The sequence below is a fragment of the Rattus norvegicus genome, chromosome 4 (genome assembly GCF_036323735.1).
Source record: "Rattus norvegicus strain BN/NHsdMcwi chromosome 4, GRCr8, whole genome shotgun sequence".
NCBI lineage: Eukaryota > Metazoa > Chordata > Mammalia > Rodentia > Muridae > Rattus > Rattus norvegicus.
The window spans coordinates 48,628,536-48,642,164 of NC_086022.1; positions in this window are offsets into that span (position 1 = coordinate 48,628,536).

The following is a 13,629-nucleotide window of genomic DNA, read 5'->3' on the forward strand; positions in this document are numbered from 1 at the left end:
GCAATGCTCATGTCTGTCACTCAAAAGCCTCAGTACTCTCGCTGTATATACGAGAGATTCAGAGATCATGGTGAAATTTACATTTTTGTCACTGCAGCAGAGCATCATCTCTTATATCTCTATAATCACAGAGACTTTCTTCTGGTTTCCTAATTTGCATGTAATCTCTCTTGAGGGCAATTAGTAGAAAAGAATTTATAAGTGAAGGTAAAATTTGATTTGGTTTGAGTATTCCAGGATTTCTCAACTAACACATATGTTACATGCTTTATTAATTATCAATTCATTAAAAATTCACCCTGAATTTGTTCTAACTCACTTCTGTGGAATATAGCACCTCTTTCATCAATCATGTCCTGCCTCAGCTATCTCTCAGAAAAGATTGCTTCTCCGTGAATTTCAGACTAATTCATTGCATAGTGACCACATCTCACTGATGGGATCATGGAAAATCATGACTTTTGTACTTTAGTCAGCTTTACCGAATTAAAGTTCATCCAACACTTGTTCCCTGCAGATTTCTATAGCTCAGGCAGAGACGGAACTTTCCACAGATTAATCTTTAACAGTATTGACCTTGCCACTGATTAAGATCACTCGAGATAGCTATAATCAACTTACACAGTGGTGTCAAGGGGTATGCTAAGCTCTGTGATGTAACTGAAGCAGAGTTTATATAATTAACCTTTCCTTTCATGATTTGCATATAGTTAAATATCTACATCTTAAATCAAAATGTTTTAATAAAATCATGCTGTACATGAAAGATTCCCTATTTTCCACAAGCTAGTTAAATTTGATATTGAAGTTAGGTAATATATCTTTGACAATAGAGACTCACCAGTAAATTTCATGGTGGTGATGAGTTTTCATTCTTCTGAGAGACAGAATTCCTATTTTCTATTTGATTTTGATACCCCCTTCTCCTTCTGTCTGTATGTTTGTGTAAGTTAGATTCTAATCATTAGACTATGATTAGAAGAAGTGAGACACTGTGCACATTAACTAAGCTCCTTATAGGTCCCAATTATCATGTTATATGAGTGAAGATTCTCAGTGCTCTTCAAGTGACATGGAACCATGTGAAGAACCACACTTACCAGACCACCCAGATATCCCAGGGACTAACCCATCCACCAGAGTATACAGGGAGGGACCCATGCTACATATGTAGTAGAGGATGGACTTAACTGATATCAGTGGGAAGAGAGGCCATTGGTTCTGTGGAGGCTTGATGCCCTAGCATAGAGGAATGCTAGAGGAGAGAATCCAGAGAGTGTAAGTGGGGGGAGGAGTACCTTCAAAGAGGCAAATGGGAAGGCGGAATGGTGGTTTGCAGAGGGGAGAGTGGGAACAGGGATATCATTTGAAATGTAAATGAATGAAATGATTAATAAATTAAAAATTTCATGGATAAGAAATATTAGTGAATCATTTTTGTGCCATGCAATATATGTATATTATTTTTAGGCATTCTAGAAAACCTAAAGGGAGCTACTTCTAATTAAGGAGGTGGTACTAATTGACCTGATAAGCGTATCTGTTAGTGGTTTTATTTGCTTTATGATAGCTTGACATGATTTTCTTCTAGTGGTTGATCACAAGATGCCCTAGTCTAGTACTTATAGGAAAATAGACGGATGTCCTCAGATAAAATTTTGTTTTTCAAAGAAATTCCTCTAGGTCTTAATTTTCCATATTATTATAGAAACTTCATTTTGTATTACTTCCCAAATATTTCAGCATCTCTGGGATGTCTGAGTGAAGCTGTCTTAAATATTGTATAATCTACTCATGTCTTACCCAAAATGAATCAGAATATATAACCCAAGTTCTTGTAGAGGGTTAGCCTATTCTATATGTTAGGTTTTCCACTTACAGGAATACTTGAGTCCTGATAATTTCTCAGATTTGAAATGAAGATCGGGCAACAGACTGAGTTTGATGATGGGATCTATGGTAAATATTTGACTACTTTGTATACTTAGTAGGCAATTTGAAATTGAAAGATAATAGTACGTAGGAAAATGGGAGTAGACTAGAAATTGAGGCATATTTCAGTTTCCACTGTGTATAGTGCTCCAGATTCAAATAGAAGACTATGTCTTTCTCCTTGTACCTATTTCATAATAGATGAGTTTACACAATGGGCCTTAGGCAAAAAGTCAGTATGACTTATATAACACAGATACAATATTTCAATTGACACTTCATCTAAGAATAGTGGTTTTAAAATTTAATTATTTGTACATTAGAAAAAATCTCAGTTCTAAAAAAAGCATACTTTAGGATTTGTTCCAAATATATCTCCTTATAGAATTTTTATAGAAATTCAATCCAGTGGCACATATGTTTTACTAATGTGTCTCCACAAACCAGCAGGTAAGATTTCTGTCATACTTTTCTATGTCTAACTCTAGAGTAAATCACAAGTGAATAAATATTAGTTTATTTCCATTGTCCTTACAGAGAACTTACTTTGAAAATGTCATTTGATTATTTATAAATTGCAATATTTTATTTAAAGGCTGAGTGTGTGTTTTCGTGTCTATATTTGTGTCTGCGACTGTGTGTAGCGAGGGTGTGACCATGTGAGTCATGGAACAAAAACACGAACATCAGTAGACCATGGTGAATCTCCTCCATTTATAGAGCTGTAAAATGTGGACCAAGATACGAGCCACCAAACTTTGGTCTCTCTGTAAGGACATTATGTGCTCTTAAATGGTGAGCCCCCTCTTCTGACCCCTATTTACAATTTTATACCTAATCTTTTAAATTTTATTAGTGCAATCATGAAGGAATGATGGTCCACCTCTTTCTTTTCTTCCTCACTCTCTATTCTGTTCATGTTCACCTGTTTTTAATCAACTTTCTATATTGTCAGAATCAAAGTAGGAGTTGTACGTTCTTCCTGCTATCTCTTTGACTGCTATTCAATAAATACACATCAGGTAGCTCATTTTAAAGAAGTCTAATTCTTCCATAGAGATATATGGTTTTTTGGGTGGCAACAGGTCTGTTTAGGTCTAGTCAGTCTTTTACTCTTAACCTATTTACATAAATGTAAAAGATACAAGAAGAATCTTACAGTGATATGTCTGGATGTTTTTATTTATTGTTAATTTTAATATGTTAGTGTTTTCTACATTCAGAATATTATTGCAAGCTTTTTCATGTATATATTTGCATAATATTAAGTTTCTAGTGCTGTGATATATTATCATGATATTGCCAGTCTACCTTAGACAAGAATTAGAATATATAAATAATAAGTTTTGGCTTATTAGAGAGTTTTTAGGCTTACCAAATTATTTGTAAATAATGCCCACATATTTAGGTTAACATATGTTGGTTTAATAAAAACCTTTAATATTAAATGAATAAAGTCTCATATTGAGGACAGTTTTACAGGTTTTATTGGAAAATTTCATAATAATGGGAGAAATATGTGGGAGTCAGATTGATGTTGATTCCCCATAAGACTTGGTCAGAGAGAAGAGCTCTGTCTCTCAATGGACTAACAGTCTTGCTTCAAGGAAAGTAGAAAGTATGGGCCCTGTCCTTCATTCAGTTAGTTTTGTATGAAAATTATGTCATCTAGTGAGAAATGTTAATTATGTCAGTTGGGTGATTTTAATTCAAAGAATACTTTAAACCACTTGCTGAGCAAGATTTGAAGTATTTATTTTGAGCTGGAGTATGTAAAATTTGGCTTAATTCCTTTTTAGAATGATATGGCATTACATAAAGCCACAGGAAGGTGTATGTAAAAATATCTATGTTATAAAAGATTATTTAGATGCTATTAGACCTTATGGTGCCAGGAGGTTTTTGTCTTGGATACATACATCTTTGCACTTCTCTCAGAGCAATAGCTGTTCCTTTGTAATTTTCTACTATTCAGTATGATAATGTTTTATATTCTTAACCTAAAATATGTCTTTAAAGAATATAGAAAAACTTCTCCCTCCCACGTGGGATTGAGGCATCCTCATTTGGACCCTTCAGCTTGTTGACCTTTTTGAGTTCTGTGGACTGTATCTTGAGTATTCTATACTTTTTTTTTGGTGAATATCCACTTATTCGTGAGTATATGGAGGAGGGAGGGAGGAATATGGGTGGGAAAGGATGATATGGATGGGAATGAGGGGAACATGATCTGGTATTGGTTGGGGGCAAAGGACTGAAGCTCCAAGGGACAGCAGAAAGAATGGAGATAAGCAACCTTTAGAGGTAGGAGGTAGGGAGGACCCTCTGGAATGTACCAGAGACCTGGGAGGCAAGAGACGCTCAGGACTCAAAGGAAGGGACCTTGGATGTAAAGCCCTAAAGTGGGGAGAGGGAACTTGTAGAGCCAACCTCCAGCAGAAAGACAGGGCATCAAGTGAGAGATGGGGTTGCTATCCCACAGTCAAAACTCTGACCCATGATTGTTTCTGTCTGAAAGAAATGCAGGGATGCAAATGGAGAGAAGCCTGAGAAAAAGTAGGTCCAGCAACAGGCCCAAAGTGGGATCCACCTCTACAGGAGTTCCCAAGGCCTGACACTATTGCTGTGGTTATAGAACATTCACAAAGAGGGACCTAACATGACTGCCCTCTGAAAGACCAAACAAGCAGCTGAGAGAGTCAGATGCAGATATTTACACCAAACATATGAACAGAAGCTGCTGACCCCTCTGGTTGAGTTAGGGAAAAGCTGGAGAAAGCTGAAGTGGAGCAGGACCCTGTAAAAAAGACCAGCAGTTTCAATTTAACCTGGATTTGGGAGACACTCAGTCACTGGACCACCAACCAGGCAGCATATACCAGCTGATATGAGGCCCCAAAGAGGCCTGCAAGATTTGAGTTCAGTCAGAGAAGATGCTCCTAACCCTCAGAGACTGGAGGCCCCAGGGTGTGAGGAAGTCTGGTGGGGTGAGGGTGGGTGGGACATCCTGTTGGAGACAGAGAGGCAGGTGGCAGGGAGGAGGTATGTGGTAGGGAACAGCCAGAGGCTGAACCAGGAGGGGAATAAAATCTGGAGTGTAAAAAAAATAAACACAATTTAAAACAAGAATATAAGAAAACACACATCTTCCTGGTTGCTGCTGCCGCGGAGAGCTATTGGGCAGCACCCCGCGAGCAAACTTGAGCTTCGGGACCACAGGTAAGACCAACTTTTCTGCTGCAAGAGACCTGTCTGGTGAACTCAAGACACAGGCCCACAGGAACAGCTGAAGACCTGTAGAGAGGGAAAACTACACACCCGAAAGCAGAACACTCTGTCGCCATAACAGGCTGAAAAAAAAAACAGGAAAACAGGTCTACAGCACTCCTGACACACAGGCTTATAGGACAGTCTAGCCACTGTCAGAAATAGCAGAACAAAGTAACACTAGAGATAATCTGATGGCAAGAGGCAAGCGCAGGAACCCAAGCAACAGAAACCAAGACTACATGGCACCATCGGAGCCCAATTCTCCCACCAAAACAAACATGGAATATCCAAACACACCAGAAAAGCAAGATCTAGTTTCAAAATCATATTTGATCATGATGCTGGAGGACTTCAAGAAAGACGTGAAGAACTCCCTTAGAGAACAAGTAGAAGCCTACAGAGAGGAATCACAAAAATGCCTGAAAGAATTCCAGGAAAACATAATTAAACAAGTAGAAGCCCATAAAGAGGAGTCACAAAAATCCCTGAAAGAATTCCAGGAAATCATAATTAAACAAGTAGAATCCCATAGAGAGGAGTCTCAAAAATCCCTGAAAGAATTCCGGGAAACACAATCAAACAGTAGAAGGAATTAAAAATGGAAATAGAAGCAATCAAGAAAGAACACATGGAAACAACCCTGGATATAGAAAACCAAAAGAAGAGACAAGGAGCTGTAGATACAAGATTCACCAACAGAATACAGTAGATGGAAGAGAGAATCTCAGGAGCAGAAGATTCCATAGAAATCATTGACTCAACTGTCAAAGATAATGTAAAGCGGAAAAAGCTACTGGTCCAAAACATACAGGAAATCCAGGACTCAATGAGAAGATCAAACCTAAGGATAATAGGTATAGAAGAGAGTGAAGACTCCCAGCTCAAAGGACCAGTAAATATCTTCAACAAAATCATAGAAGAAAACTTCCCTAACCTAAAAAAAGAGTTACCCATAGGCATACAAAAAGCCTACGGAACTCAAAATAGATTGGACCAGAAAAGAAACACCTCCCGTCACATAATTATCAAAACACCAAACGCGCAATATAAAGAAAGAATATTAAAAGCAGTAAGGGAAAAAGGTCAAGTAACATATAAAGGCACACCTATCAGAATCACACCAGACTTTTCGCCAGAAACTATGAAGACCTGAAGATCCTGGACAGATGTCATACAGACGCTAAGAGAACACAAATGCCAGCCCAGGTTACTGTATCCTGCAGAACTCTCAATTAACATAGATGGAGAAACCAAGATATTCCATGACAAAAACAAATTTACACAATATCTTTCTACAAATCCAGCACTACAAAGGATAATAAATGGTAAAGCCCAACATAAGGAGGCAAGCTATACCCTAGAAGAAGCAAGAAACTAATCGTTTTGGCAACGAAACAAAGAGAAGAAAAGCACACAAACATAACCTCACATCCAAATATGAATACGACAGAAAGCAATAATCACTATTCCTTAATATCTCTCAACATCAATGGCCTAAACTCCCCAATAAAGAGAAATAGATTAACAAACTGGATACGCAACGAGGACCCTGCATTCTGCTGCCTACAGGAAACACACCTCAGAGACAAAGACAGACACTACCTCAGAGTGAAAGGCTGGAAAACAACTTTCCAAGCAAATGGTCGGAAGAAGCAAGCTGGAGTTGCCATTCTAATATCAGATAAAATCAATTTTCAACTAAAAGTCATCAAAAAAGATAAGGAAGGACACTTCATATTCATCAAAGGAAAAATCCACCAAGATGAACTCTCAATCCTAAATATCTATGCCCCAAATACAAGGGCACCTACATACGTAAAAGAAACCTTACTAAAGCTCAAAACACACATTGCACCTCATACAATAATAGTAGGAGATTTCAACACCCCACTCTCATCAATGGACAGATCATGGAAACAGAAATTAAACAGTGATGTCGACAGACTAAGAGAAGTCATGAGCCAAATGGACTTAACGGATATTTAGAGAACATTCTATCCTAAAGCAAAAAGATATACCTTCTTCTCAATTCCTCATGGTACTTTCTCCAAAATTGACCATATAATTGGTCAAAAAACGGGCCTCAACAGGTTCAGAAAGATAGAAATAATCCCATGCGTGCTATCGGACCACCACGGCCTAAAACTGGTCTTCAATAACAATAAGGGAAGAATGCCCACATATACGTGGAAATTGAACAATGCTCTACTCAATGATAACCTGGTCAAGGAAGAAATAAAGAAAGAAATTAAAGACTTTTTAGAATTTAATGAAAATGAAGGTACAACATACCCAAACTTATGGGACACAATGAAAGCTGTGCTAAGAGGAAAATTCATAGCGCTGAGTGCCTGCAGAAAGAAACAGGAAAGAGCATATGTCAGCAGCTTGACAGCACACCTAAAAGCTCTAGAACAAAAAGAAGCAAATACACCCAGGAGGAGTAGAAGGCAGGAAATAATCAAACTCAGAGCTGAAATTAACCAAGTAGAAACAAAAAGGACCATAGAAAGAATCAACGGAACCAAAAGTTGGTTCTTTGAGAAAATCAACAAGATAGATAAACCCTTAGCCAGACTAACGAGAGGACACAGAGAGTGTGTCCAAATTAACAAAATCAGAAATGAAAAGGGAGACATAACTACAGATTCAGAGGAAATTCAAAAAATCATCAGATCTTACTATAAAAGCCTATATTCAACAAAACTTGAAAATCTGCAGGAAATGGACAATTTCCTAGACAGATACCAGGTACCGAAGTTAAATCAGGAACAGATAAACCAGTTAAACAACCCCATAACTCCTAAGGAAATAGAAGCAGTCATTAAAGGTCTCCCAACCAAAAAGAGCCCAGGCCCAGACGGGTTTAGTGCAGAATTCTATCAGACCTTCATAGAAGACCTCATGCCAATATTATCCAAACTATTCCACAAAATTGAAACAGATGGAGCACTACCGAATTCCTTCTATGAAGCCACATTTACTCTTATACCTAAACCACACAAAGACACAACAAAGAAAGAGAACTTCAGACCAATTTCCCTTATGAATATCGACGCAAAAATACTCAATAAAATTCTGGCAAACGGAATCCAAGAGCATATCAAAACAATCATCCACCATGATCAAGTAGGCTTCATCCCAGGCATGCAGGGATGGTTTAATATACGGAAAACCATCAACGTGATCCATTATATAAACAAACTGAAAGAACAAAACCACATGATCATTTCATTAGATGCTGAGAAAGCATTTGACAAAATTCAACACCCCTTCATGAAAAAAGTCCTGGAAAGAATAGGAATTCAAGGCCCATACCTAAACATAGTAAAAGCCATATACAGCAAACCAGTTGCTAACATTAAACTAGATGGAGAGAAACTTGAAGCAATCCCACTAAAATCAGGGACTAGACAAGGCTGCCCACTCTCTCCGTACTTATTCAATATAGTTCTTGAAGTTGTAGCCAGAGCAATCAGACAACAAAAGGAGATCAAAGGGATACAGAACGGAAAAGAAGAAGTCAAAATATCACTATTTGCAGATGACATGATAGTATATTTAAGTGATCCCAAAAGTTCCACCAGAGAACTACTAAAGCTGATAAACAACTTCAGCAAAGTGGCTGGGTATAAAATTAACTCAAATAAATCAGTAGCCTTCCTCTACACAAAAGAGAAACAAGCCGAGAAAGAAATTAGGGAAACGGCACCCTTCATAATAGACCCAAATAATATAAAGTACCTCGGTGTGACTTTAACCAAGCAAGTAAAAGATCTGTACAATAAGAACTTCAAGACACTGAAGAAAGAAATTGAAGAAGACCTTAGAAGATGGAAAGATCTCCCATGCTCATGGATTGGCAGGATCAATATAGTAAAACGGCCATTTTACGAAAAGCGATCTACAGATTCAATGCAATCTCCATCAAAATACCAATCCAATTCTTCAAAGAGTTAGACAGAACAATTTGCAAATTCATCTGGAATAACAAAAAACCCAGGATAGCTAAAACTCTCCTCAACAATAAAAGGAATTCAGGGGGAATCACTATCCCTGAACTCAAGCAGTATTACAGAGCAATAGTGATAAAAACTGCATGGTATTGGTACAGAGACAGACAGATAGACCAATGGAATAGAATTGAAGACCCAGAAATGAACCCACACACCTATGGGCACTTGATTTTTGACAAAGGAGCCAAAACCATCCAATGGAAAAAAGATAGCATTTTCAGCAAATGGTGCTGGTTCAACTGGAGGTCAATATGTAGAAGAATGCAGATCGATCCATGCTTATCACCCTGTACAAAGCTTAAGTCCAAGTGGATCAAGGACCTCCACATCAAACCAGACACACTCAAACTAATAGAAGAAAAACTAGGGAAGCATCTGGAACACATGGGCACTGGAAAAAATTTCCTGAACAAAACACCAATGGCTTATGCTCTAAGATCAAGAATCGACAAATTGGATCTCATAAAACTGCAAAGCTTCTGTAAGGCAAAGGACACTGTGGTTAGGACAAAACAGCAACCAACAGATTGGGAAAGGATCTTTACCAATCCTACAACAGATAGAGGCCTTATATCCAAAATATACAAAGAACTCGAAAGTTAGACCGCAGGGAGACAATTAACCCTATTAAAAATGGGGTTCAGAGCTAAACAAACAATTCACAGCTGAGGAATGCCGAATGGCTGAGAAACACCTAAAGAAATGTTCAACATATTTAGTCATAAGGGAAATGCAAATCAAAACAACCCTGAGATTTCACCGCACACCAGTGAGAATGGCTAAGATCAAAAACTCAGGTGACAGCAGATGCTGACAAGGATGTGGAGAAAGAGGAACACTCCTCCATTGTTGGTGGGATTGCAGACTGGTACAACCATTCTGGAAATCAGTCTGGAGGTTCCTCAGAAAATTGGACATTGAACTGCCTGAGGATCCAGCTATACCTCTTTTGGGCATATTCCCAAAAGATGCCCCAACATATAAAAAAGACATGTGCTCCACTATGTTCATCACAGCCTTATTTATAATAGCCAGAAACTGGAAAGAACCCAGATGCCCTTCAACAGAGGAATGGATACAGAAAATGTGGTACATCTACACAATGGATTATTACTCAGCTATCAAAAACAACGGCTTTATGAAATTCGTAGGCAAATGGTTGGAACTGGAAAATATTATCCTGAGTGAGCTAACCCAATCACAGAAAGACATACATGGTAAGCACTCATGTATAAGTGGCTATTAGCCCAAATCCTTGAATTACCCTAGATGCCTAGAACAAATGAATCTCAAGACGGACGATCAAAATGTGAATGTTTCACGCCTTCTTTAAAAGGGGAACAAGAATACCCTTGGCAGGGAAGAGAGAGGCAAAGATTAAAACAGACACAGAAGGAACACCCATTCAGAGCCTGCCCCACATGTGACCCATAGATATACAGCCACCCAGTTAGACAAGATGGATGAAGCAAAGTAGTGCAGACTGACAGGAGCCGGATGTAGATCGCTCCTGAGAGACACAGCCAGAATACAGCAAATACAGAGGCGAATACCAGCAGCAAACCACTGAACTGAGAATAGAACCCCCGTTGAAGGAATCAGAGAAAGAACTGGAAGAGCTTGAAGGGGCTCGAGACCCCATATGTACAACAATGCCAAGCAACCAGAGCTTCCATGGACTAAGCCACTACCTAAAGACTATACATGGACTGACCCTGGACTCTGACCTCATAGGTAGCAATGAATATCCTAGTAAGAGCACCAGTGGAAGGGGAAGCCCTGGGTCCTGCTAAGACTGAACCCCCAGTGAACTAGACTGTTGGGGGGAGGGCGGCAATGGGGGGAGGGTTGGGAGGGGAATACCCAGAAGGAAGGGGAGGGGGGAAGGGGGAGGGGGATTTTTGCCCGGAAACCGGGAAAGGGAATAACACTCGAAATGTATATAAGAAATACTCAAGTTAATAAAAAAAAAAGAAAACACACATTTATAATTAGAAACTGTAGATACCTTATAAAAACAATGACATACAAAAAATGGATTTCAGTGTTGGGTTAATTTTCATTTTTCTTTTGGTTAAAGATGGTACCATTTTTTTAAAAAATAGTTTGCCATTTTTATTTTTATTTTTATTTCGAGACCTCTCTAATTCCATGCTCCAAATTTATTAACTGAATTTGGAGTTTTAGTTTGTTTGATTTTATTTAATTCTTTGTATTCATATTTCCTAGACCGTAATCCTGTCAGATTTGTCAGTGATGAAGATTTTGCCGTTCTACATTGTTGTTCAGATATATTTTTTTTTAATTTGGTAAGATCTAATTTTCAAGTATTTGTCTTAATTCCTGTACTCTCACTGTCCTTCCTCCTCTCACAAATGCAGATTATGAGGTTGTATGCTGGGTCTGAGTAGTAAATATCAAGAAATCAGTGCCATCATTCTGATATGGATGCAAGGGGAGAAAACTTGCTGATTCACTTGTGTGTTGTGGAGATGCAATATTATGAATATATATTATGAATATGATATATCTGTTGCACTGTAAGAAACTAGAACTTGCACTAGAGCTCAGAGCCAAAGTTATTAAAGGTCACTCGAGACACTCCTCTCCCTCTATTTACTCGACTTGCTTGTTTAACCTGCTTCTTTTGTTTGTTTGGTTGGTTGGTTGTTTGGAAATTTTCTTCCCATTTTGAATATGAATTTTTACTTTATAGCGTACAAATATATTTCTGAATGTAAAGCAATTGAAGGACTATTTTAGAAAGAAATGGAAACTTATTCAATTATTTTCCCTTAATTTACATTTGTATTTTTGCCAGTAGAATTGAGATAGGCTTACATGAATGACTAGAAAATATAAAATAATAGCTTATGCACTCATATACATATAATTCTTTCTTTTAAGGGGAGCAGGGATTACTAAGAACTATCCAGAATATTTTTTAAATTATTTATATCTTATTTTTATCATTTAAAACAACTTTTAATTTAAATAAATTTCAGTCATATTCTTCCTTTCATTTAAGTCTTTCTCAATCCTCTTCCCCTTCCTACCCACCAACTTTAAGTTCTTTCTCAAAAACCAAACAAAAACCCAATACAACAAAATCTCCCCAAGCCAAGAAAACAGTATAAAATTACACCCCCAAAGAAACAAAACAAAACACTCCAGTGTAACCAAATAAAAGTACACAAAAAATTGTGGAGTCTACCCTTTGTTGATCAACTACTCCTAAGTATAAGGCATGTCCTGGGGTAGTTCATGTTACTCTATTGTAGAAATCTGATTTTCTTCTCTCAGCAGATATAACAGTTCAATTGTTTATCTTTACCTTAGTGGCTAGGTTTTTATTTATTAATTGATTGATTGATTAATCATTTTAAAAATACAGCAAAAAATATTGTATAATAAAACAAAACTATCACTTTGGAGTTGTTTTATGAGAAGAGTGTAACAAGCTTATTTGCCTTGGATTTCTCATGTAATCAACTTCTACCACCTAAATTCTCACATTAGAACCTTAAAATGTGTACTCTTTTATGCTGCTAAAACAGAATAATGCATGTGTACCATTTGCTGAAATCAGCAAATACAGAGGTTGAAATCAATTGAACATTTCATTTGTGAATAATATTGAACACAACATTGAGATACAGATTGTTAGAGGATGATCCTTATAGTACTTTTTGAAATCTATGTCAGTTGGGGTCTGTTAGTACCAGTGACTAAATTTCTTGTGAAATTTTGTTAAAGATTTCTTTAAAGTGTCCCTTATTTCTTCTCTACACAATGCTTCCTGTGATGTTCATTAAATACAAATGGAAAGCCCTTTGTTAGGGATAGACACACAGAGTTACACACGGACACAGCTGCTAATTCACAGGATTGCTTTCAGGCAGGCACACATTTAGATTCATGCAACCGAGGACCAAAGACACAGGGACTGTGATGTAGAGAATTCAAATCTGAACTTACTCTCAGTCAAAGGGCACCAAGGGAAATATTGTTAATTCGTTCCATAATGTGGCACCCATATGTTATTGGTAATTCATAGTTTATGATTAATGTGTCCAAGCTGACCACACTACTGGGCGTGCAAATTTGTGCTGCCAATATGGAAATCATTTTTGTGTTTCTGCATGGTATTAGAAACAAATCTACTCCTGATCACAGGATCTATATTCCACCAGACAACTGTCTCTTCCATGTTCATTGCTGCTCTGTTCACAGCAGGAGGAAATGGAAATCATCTATATGGTCATCATTTCATACATAAATAATGAAAATGTGGTGCATATGCACAATGGAGTTCTACTGCACTATATACAAAAGTGAAATAGTGAAATCTGCAGGTAAATGGAGGAAGATATAATCATTCTACATGAGAAAACTCAGAAATGCTACATTT